The following is a 10,000-nucleotide window of genomic DNA, read 5'->3' on the forward strand; positions in this document are numbered from 1 at the left end:
TCACCCACTTGAGAGCTCAATCTTTCCATAATGTTCTCACCAACAATTATTTTCAAAAATCTTCTCACGATATACGCTCTTCCTTTCCCCAGTAAACAGCCCTATCGTTGTTGAATTATTGAATCATTGAGGCCAGAACAATGTCGTATATGGAATCCCTCAGCATCTTTTCAGCACAGTGGGAACGTNTGGAATCCCTCAGCATCTTTTCAGCACAGTGGGAACGTAGTCTGTGCTACTGAACACAGAACAGTGTCCTGAGTCATGGATCCCTGTCTTCGAGAGGCTGGTCAGAAGCTTCACCTGCTGTAGGGTGTGGTTCTTCATGGAGACAAACAAGTTGGCAGAGGGACCATTGTCTGGTTGGACTCTAGGGCCTCTAGTGTAAGCCATGCTCCCTGACTGTCATGGCATCAGTGAGATCTTTATAACGTATCCACATGTGCACAGGAGGGCAGCGAGGCCCAACTGCCACTTGGACTCTGTCTCCTCTTAGATGGGACCACAGTTTCCTTCTGAGAAATTAGTCTCTATTTTCATAATAGGGAAATTGCCAGGAAAATCACAGGCTAGATGTGGAGTGAACAGGATCACTCCAACATGAGATCTGTGGAGCTGCCATAGCCCTTCTGTCTCGTATGCTGTGCCTCAAACTGCAAGAACAGTCCTCTATGCCTTCTCAAATAATTCAACAGTACCGATTTCAAATTCTTCTTTTTAATGATGAGAAAATAAACACTTTTGGGAGAATGATTTGAAATGTTTTAGAAGTCCCTGGGGCCAACTGATCCACCCATGCTATTATTATACTGCATGGAAAGGGAATCAGCACGCGAATGAGTAACAATTCATGTATCCATTGATATCTGGGTCAGATGCCATAAATGTGGTCTGGATATTTTCCCTCTCTTTCTCTCTTTCTCTTTTAACTTGCTATTGTTTAAGGAATCTCTATATTTCTTGTATACTGAATGTTGCAAAATACATATTGATTTCTATGATTGTAAAAATTTTACACGTTTTAGCTTTATTGTGCATTCATCATATTATGTGCAAGTCTTAATTTTGCCTCCTTTTGTGGGCAATCAAGGGCATTATTTCTGTTATGTGTAATTGTGTAGGCAGAATACTCAAAAACATTTGACCTGAAACCCTTAGTCCTCTATGATGGAGGCCCTGAGGGTGCTGCTAGTACTCACAGAGATGAAACAGATGCATGACATCTCCTCGGGAAGCAGAGTGTTGGCTTTCTGCAGGAAGCATGTGGACACCAGAATGTTCACAGGCGGCCTCTCTGCTGGGATCCCAAGACACAGTGATCCAAACTAGTGGGCTGGAAGTCTAGTTTCATATGCATCCCTGATTCGGACAAGGTCATGATCTAGTTACTGTGGTATTCTTTTTTTTTAAGATTTTTTTTTATTATATTATGTTATNTGTTAATCACCATACAGTACATCCCCAGATTCCGATGTAAAGTTTGATGCTTCATTAGTTGCGTATAACACCCAGTGCACCATGCAATACGTGCCCTCCTTACTACCCATCACCAGTCTATAACATTCCCCCACCCCCTCCCCTCTGAAGCCCTCAGTGTGTTTCTCATAGTCCATGGTCTCTCATGTTTCATTCCCCGNTCATTCCCCCTTCTGATTACCCCCCTTTTCTTTATCCCTTTCTTCCCCTACCGATCATCCTAGTTCTTATGTTCCATAGATGAGAGAAATCATATGATAATTGTCTTTCTCTGCTTGACTTATTTCACTTAGCATTATCTCCTCCAGTGCCGTCCATGTTGCAGCAAATGTTGAGAATTCGTTCTTTCTGATAGCTGAGTAATATTCCATTGTATATATGGACCACAGCTTCTTAATCCAGTCATCTGTTGAAGGGCATCTCGGCTCCTTCCATGATTTGGCTATTGTGGACAATGCAGCTATGAACATTGGGGTGCATATGGCCCTTCTCTTTACTACGTCTGTATCTTTGGGGTAAACACCCAGTAGTGCAATGGCTGGAACATAGGGTAGCTCAATTTTTAACTTTTTAAGGGACCTCCACACTGTTTTCCAGTGTGGCTATATGAACTTGCACTCCCACCAACCAGGTAGGAGTGATCCTCTTTCTCCACATCCTCTCCAACAATTGTTGTTTCTTGCCTTGTCTATCTTTGCCATTCTAACTGGCGTAAGGTGGTATCTCAGTGTGGTTTTGATTTGAATTTCCCTGATGGCTAATGATTTTGAACATTTTTTCATGTGTCTGTTAGCCATTTGTATGTCTTCATTGGAAAAGTGTCTGTTCATATCTTCTGCCCATTTTATGATTTGTTTATTTGTTTCTCGTGTATTGAGTTTGAGAAGTTCTTTGTACATCTTGGATACCAGTCCTTTATCTGTAGTGTCCTTTGCAAATATATTCTCCCCTTCCGTGGGCTTCCTTTTAGTTTTTTTGACTGTTTCCTTTGCTGTGCAGAAGATTTTTATCTTGATAAAGTCCCATAAGTTCATTTTATGTTTTTTTCTCTTGCCTTTGGAGATGTGTTGTGAAAAAGGTTTCTCTGGCCGATGTCATAGAAGTTGTTGCCTATGTTCTTCTCTAGATTCCGGTCTCACATTCNTCCATAAAGTCCCATAAGTTCATTTTATGTTTTTTTCTCTTGCCTTTGGAGATGTGTTGTGAAAAAGGTTTCTCTGGCCGATGTCATAGAAGTTGTTGCCTATGTTCTTCTCTAGATTCCGGTCTCACATTCTGGATTCCGGTCTCACATTGAGGTCTTTCATCCATTTGGAGTTTATTTTTGTGTATGGTGTGAGAGAGTGGTCAAGTTTCATTCTTTTGCATGTAGCTGTCCAATTTTCCCAGCACCATTTATTGAAGAGACTGTCTTTTTTCAACCAGATGCTTTTTCCTGCTTTATCTAAGATTAGTTGGCCAAAGAGCCGAGGGTCCATTTCTGGGTTCTCTATTCTGTTCCATTGGTCCATGTGTCTGTTTTTGTGCCAGTACCATGCTGTCTGTGGTATTCTTATCCAAAAATTAGACGTCCTTACTTAAACAATGGTCTAAATAGTACAGTAGTTGAATGTTTAAAGCACATAAACAATCTCAAGTCCCAAACGCTTCTTGTTTCCCAGAACACTTTTCCTTGCCCCCATCCCAGGGGTAACCACTCTGCTCATCTCATGCTCTGGGCCGGGTACACATTGTTCAGAAGCTCTTGAAGCCTCTGTCTTGTGGTATGAATAGTGACATGAAAAGAGTTCCGTCAGAGGATCTCTGTTCCACAAAACTCCTGGAATGGAGCCGTGAGTCCTGAACAATTTTTCTCCAAACCCACCTGCTTCTAGAAAAGCACACTAGGTCAAACATCTCTGTGGATGAAGAGACTTTGCTTAGGAATGACCTAGCAGTGAGGTCAGGTCACAAATGTGCACCAAGACGCAGACAGAGAACATCCTGTGTTTCCTGGGCACACATACTTGCCCTGTGAGATGTCCCTTGATCAGATCCCCTGAGACCAATCTTGACTCCCGTCCCCTTCTCCCAGAGTCTCAGACCCTGGAATCCTTTCTCAGGATTTCAATGAGGTATTTGTCTACTCTACTCAGATCTCTCTTTCTTGCATTATTCTGTTTCCTAAGCAAGTTGAGAATTCAATCATTTTCTCAATATCCCTATTTTGTCATCCTCGAACCGACTGGAGCTGGATTAATTCAATGTGTGATGATTCCTCAACCCTGAGCCATGTCCACCTCACACACTCTATCCCTGTGACGTGGCTTTCCTTCCAACACTGAGAAAGAACGTGTGTGCCACTCGATGTTGCAGGTGCCATATTTCATTATGGAGTAAATAAAGGAAAAATGGGAAGGATCTTGAATTTCAGCAGAAAGGGTCAGAGCTTGCAACAGAGCTGGGAGGAATTGGAGGGTGGGCAGGAGGAGGGGCAGAGCATGGGTTTCCAGCTCTGTCAGCTGCCTTCCCTGGAGCTTGGCCTTTATGCTCTGTGGCCACTAGGAGGCAGCGAGGATCTGAATAGGGGAAAAGCAATTTTGGCTGTTCTCTTATCCTGAAGGTAGGTCCAAACGTGCTTCTGGAGCCACTCTACTTGCGACACGAGGGAAGGGGGCTTAACATGTGCTGTATTCCAGTAGTTCCCTTTATGGAAGTTCCAGTAAACATCTCCTACCCTCAAAGCACTGTAGAGCAGGAGAGTGAGTCTTGAGAAAAGTTAACTGAGGGAACCTAGAAGGAGGAGACAGAATGAGACCCCAGCTCTCCCTGTGCTCCGGATGAGAGGAGTAATTGAATCTCCCCTAATCTCAGCCAGCCTGGAGAGCTTTCCTAAGCCCCGTCCTGCACAGAAAAATGGTCCTGGGATTCCTTCCCCAGCCACACCAAGCCTTCCCAGTGGAAGTCAGGGATATTCCAAGGCTGGCTTGAATTCCTGGGGTCTGTCCCAGACTCTGCCTCTCATGATTGAGCGACTGCATGTGACAGGTGTTAATATCTGGACACCAAGGCTTTTTTACCCAGGGATGAAGAAGTATTTGGTATAGAGGATCATATCAGAGTGGGTGAGGAGAGGCAGGGCAGGAAGTACATTTGCATGGAGGCCCTCCCTTCTCTGAGGCAGGGTGAGTGGATAAGACAGTTATGGGGGAGAGAGGCTCAGGGTGGGGGTCTGAGAAGTCAGTATTCTTGGAGCACCTCCACCATGGCTTGGGCTCTGGTCCTCCTCACCCTCCTCACTCAGGACACAGGTGAGCCCTCCAGGAAAGGGAGCACAGGAACATCTGGGCTGATCCTTTGTCTCCTCCTCAGACTCACCTGGGGCCCCAGCAGTAAACTCACTAGATCCTGTTCATTCACTTTCCAGGATCCTGGGCACAGTCTTCCCTAACTCAGCCTCCCCCAGTGTCCGGGGCCCTAGGGCAGACTATCACCATCTCCTGTGCTGGAAGCAGCAGGAACATTGGGAGTGGTAATTATGTCTCCTGGTATCAGCAGCTCCCAGGCACATTCCCCAAACTCCTGATTTATAATGTAAATACTCGGCCATCAAGGAATCCCTGATCTCTTCTCTGGCTGCAGATATGGAAACATGGCATCCCTGACCATCGCTGGGCTCCAGACTGAAGATGAGCCTGATTATTACTGATGCTCATATGGTGGGAGCTACAATTTTTCACAGTGATCCCATTTCATGAACAAGTGAGACCAAAACCTGCCCTCTGTTCACAGGCTCCCTACTTGCTCTGAAGATGCTCACCCAACACGGGGACATCAGGATGCACATTTCTATGGAGGCCCCTCCATCCTCTGGGGCAGGTGGAGTAGTTTCTTCAGGAATTCACACTTCGCAAAATTTGTAGTCCGTTTCCTGAAAGTCCCGTCTCCTCTGAAAGGGACCATTCAGCCTGATTGATATCCCCCCTTTATTTTTTGATTTTTTAAAGTTTTTATTTATTTATTTATTTATTTGACAGAGACAGCCAGCCAGTGAGAGAAGGAACATGATCCGGGAGAGTGGGAGAGGAAGAATCAGGCTCCCAGTGGAGGAACCTGATGCTAGGCTCAATCCCAGATTGCTGGGATCACGCCCTGTGCAGAAGGCAGAGGCTTAACTGCTGAGCCACCCAGGTGCCCCAATGGTATTTCCCCTTTAAACCATCTAATGAGAAAGCACACTAGGTCAGGCAGCTCTTTGTGAGTGGAAAGGACTTCTCCCCAGGAAGGTGCCCAGCTAGGAGTTGTGAGTCTCTGTACAGAGGAGATTAAGTGAAGAATGTCTTCTGCCCCATGTGATAGAGAAATGCACTCTGATGTTAAGTCCCAGAGGTGGGCTCTTTAGAGTAATCCTGACCCCAGTTCCCTTCTACCTAATTCACAAACCCTGGACAACTGCTCCTGTTTACTTTGGCTGTTTCAGATGCTGACTGAACTCTCTCTCTCATTCTCTCTCCCCAAATTTTTTTGAAAGGTTTTATTTATTTATTTGACAGAGATAGAGACAGCCAGTGAGAGCGGGAACACAAGCAGGGCCAATGGGAGAGGAAGAAGCAGGGTCAAAGCGGAGGAGCCTGATGTGGGGCTCGATCCCATAATGTCAGGAACATGCCCTCAGCCCAAGGCAGACGCTTAAGGACTGCAACAAACAGGCGCCCCTCTCTCCCAATATTTTTTTATTCAAAAGTATAAGTAACCAATAGTTTTTTTTTCCTCACCTGTGCCATTGTTCTCATCCCAGCTTTCTTCAGAATATGGTTTAATTTGACCTCTAATATTTCCACAGCCCTGAGCCAAGAACTGCCACACTAACACAAACTTTGTGACAAGTCTGTTAGGGGGAAAAGCTAGCTGGTGCTGAAGGGTAGGGTCTGAAGCCCCTGACACGGCAGTTTACCCATTCCTTTCTTGAGGAAGACAGATTTAAGAGCAATCTCAGGACTTGGTACTGACTGGAAGGGGAAAAAGAAGGGGGAGATGGAGCAGAGAAGAAATTCTCACTCTCACTCAGCAGCCTTCCCTGGTCTTGGGTTGCACCATCTGTGACCAACATGGGGCAGCAAGGACCTTGATTTGAGGAAGGTCATGACTGAGATTTACCCTGACCTGTGCAGAGTCCCAAGAGCTGATTCCTCCTGAGTCATGCAAAGGAGGACCATGTGTGAAGGGTGATCCAAATCTATTTTGCCCCAATAAGTCCCCTGCGTGAGAGGCCAAGAGACACCACCAGACTTCAGCCTCAGAGTCCTGCAAGGAAGGGGACTGAGAAGCAGGAGGACCCCCCCAACTGAGGAGGAGAGGAAGGAGATAAGGGATGGGAACCACCCTCTCCTTGTTTTTGAGGCCTCACATGGAAAGAGTGAATCTCTCTAACTCCAGCCCCTCTGGTTCTTTTCCCCAGGCATCATCAGCACAACACAAGTGGAAAGGAATGGGATCATTCCTCAACTGTATGTGGACTCCCACAGTAGGAACTAAGGGACATTCCAAGTCTGGCTGCATTTCCTGGGCAGAAACATGAGCTCTTTCCTAGAAAATCCATGTCAAATTATTGGAATTCTTCAGCTAAGTTCTGTTGCCCTGGGATGCAGATATATGTAGAATGAAGGGTCAGATTAGAGGGGGTGAATAGAGGCTTGTGCAGGAAGCACATTTGCATGGAGGCCCCTTTTTCTTCCAAGCAGGGGGAGGGATAAGAGGAGGGGGGCAGCCAGCCTTCAGGTTGGGTTCTCAGAAGTCATTGCTCTTGGGGTGTCTCCATCATGGCCTGGAGTCTGGTCTTCCTCATGCTCCTCAGTCAAGGCACAGGTGAGGCCTCCATGCACGGGACCATGGGTACATGTGGGGCCATATATTTCTCCTCCACAGTCTTAACTTGGGCCCAGTAATGAACTAAATGGGTGTGTTTTGTACTTTTCAGTGTCCTAGACCCAGTGTGCCCCGAATCTGCCTCCCTCAGTACCTGGGGCTCTGGGAAGCACTGTTACCATCTCCTGTGCCTGAAGCAGTAGTGATAATGGGGCCTCTGACTGTGTCCCCTGGCTGCAACAGCACCTGTGATTGACTCTTAAACCTGTGATTCATTGTGTCAATAAGCAGCCCTCAGGGATCCCTGAACATTTCTCTGGCTCCAGCTCTGACAACACAGCCTCCCTGACCATCTCTGGTCTCCCATACGAGGATGAGGCTGATTATGACTGTGACTCATATACAGCCAGGGGCAGTTACCACAGTGGTGGAAATTCTTGGGAAGGTGACACCAAAACCTGTCCTGAGCTCACAGGCTCTCTCCTTGCTCTGAAGATGATAGCCAATCCTATGCAGAGGGGGCTTCCTGCAATGTGGCCATGAGAATTCAGTTCTTCACCCTCTCTTGTCCTCCAACGATGTCCAAACGGAAGACATTCCCTTGATGAATTTTCTAGGGACACAGTCAACTTAGCATAATAAAAAATTATTATATATAAAAAAAAGAAATTCCACCATTACTCATACTGGTACAGGGCACAGATGGTTTCCCCTGTAACTTGTGATCCAACAAAACTTCAGGAATTGGAGTGGATGCCTGGAAATTTCAGAAAGTGAAGACAACCTATGGAATGGGAGAGAATATTTATAACATATACATTGTATAAGGGGTTAATATCCAAAATTTCTAGGAAAAACAGTTTCCTACATTCAAGCCAGGAAGTACTTTTGCAACTTGGAACCAGATTCCAAGGCATGTTAGACCCATTCTCTTCATCCCAATGAAACTGTAAAGTAGGGACACTGTCAGCCTTGATGTTTTCTTTTCAAAGTGATGGGTCTCAGGAACTTGAGAAAGAGCTCCCTTGGTTGTAAACCTGACAAGGGTCTTATTTACATGCAAAACACATTAAGTAATTTAAGTGAGAGCAGAGAAAAAATTGACCACTCACATTTTCTTGGTAAATACGAAAAGGAAAGAGAGGAAGGCTTTCCCTTCTTGGTGATCAGAGAAAATTTCATCCCCCCACACACTTCATTTTTATTTTTTTAGATTTATATTTACAATTCAAGAATCAACGCACATTTGTAGGGAATTACTCAGGTGGCAGCCTGGCATATTCTTGTCTTGTCTTTGTGCCTCCAAAGCATTCCACATTCAGGCTCATCTTTCCTTCCATTTTACCTGTCTTCTGGATCTGCCCTGAACATACTGGGGTGAGCCAGGAGGGAGGTCACAGACCACAGCCTCAACAGAACCATGGGAGGGTGGCTTTGTCCTACCATTGGCTTGTTCTCTTTTCCAGTTTGTTTCACATGGATAATGTGTGTATTTATTTAAACAAAAAGCAAAATACCCAAAGGGCAGTGTTTTCTCTTTTTACATCTAGTTTCTCATGGCAACGCTCTCTTCTATATTTGTTCACAATCTGCTCTACATAAAGGACAGGAAAAGTGCTCAGGTATATTTGAGATTGTTTTCCAAATTCTTTCATTATAATTGCTTATCTAAACAAAGTGCATAAAATAAATGTTTATACTTTTAGAAAGAATAATAAATGGAAAACACATCTACCCACTCAAAGCAGAGCCACCTTTTAAAAAGTAAAACCAATCAGCTGTCTATCCAATCTGCAATTAACTGTATACTGAGTGTAGTATTATTCATCCCTTTTATTTCCAATACATTCTTTGCAACTTTATAGGCATTACCAAACACTTGGGTGAAAGAGTGTGTAGAAAAGTGAAAGAGTGAGTGTAAAGCAAGAAACAAGCTGAGAAAGGAAAGGACAATGTATCCATTACGTGAGATCACAGGAGACATTAAGCTTAAGAGAGCATCTGAGTCAATGCAGGTAGTCTTCCTGGGAGTTTTTCACAGCATCTACTGAAGAGGAGAGATAAGGACCTGGGAAAAGGTGAATATTGTCAGAGGTTAGGACTCCCAAGTCCTGTGCTAATTGACTCAACATGTCCTCTGGGGGGAGTCCCTGGACACTTCTCTTGAGGGAGAGTGAGGGTGTTCTTGACTGACAATGACATTGGTGCTTTGTCATGTCAAGACCAACCTAGCTCAGTCCAGAAAGTACTCAAAAGGAATCCAGGCTAGAAACACACAGGCATTTCAAGTGGTATCAGTGTAGCCAGCCACTTAGTGATGTCAGTTTCCTCATGGATGAGCTTTTTGGTTTCTTGAGGAAGAGTCTGAAAAGGGGCTGATCACCTGAGGGAAGTTGCCCCAGATCTCAACATCTATATCACACCCATGTTCTCATCCTAATAGCACACTGCCAACTCTACTTGGCTTCCCCTGATCCAGGCAGGTGTGTTTTATGCTCTGCTGAGACAAATCTATTTGGAGAGGGTCTGGTAGAACATGGACTATTAGTCTTTCTACACCAGGGAGGGGGTGTGGAGATTTACCTACTCATGTACTAACTTGCACTCACTCTAATTTTTGTTTTCATCATGATCATCATTCCAATACTCAGGACCAGTTGAGAATCATCAGGGAAAAAAA

General features: G+C 44.9%; 1 pseudogene; it reads left to right on the top strand.

The window, feature by feature from the left end:
- The first annotated feature begins 4,720 nt into the window (after nt 1-4,720).
- LOC117797994 lies at nt 4,721-5,327 on the top strand (annotated as a pseudogene).
- The last annotated feature ends 4,673 nt before the right edge of the window (nt 5,328-10,000 follow it).

This window comes from Ailuropoda melanoleuca, unplaced genomic scaffold (genome assembly GCF_002007445.2).
Source record: "Ailuropoda melanoleuca isolate Jingjing unplaced genomic scaffold, ASM200744v2 unplaced-scaffold2139, whole genome shotgun sequence".
Lineage (NCBI taxonomy): Eukaryota > Metazoa > Chordata > Mammalia > Carnivora > Ursidae > Ailuropoda > Ailuropoda melanoleuca.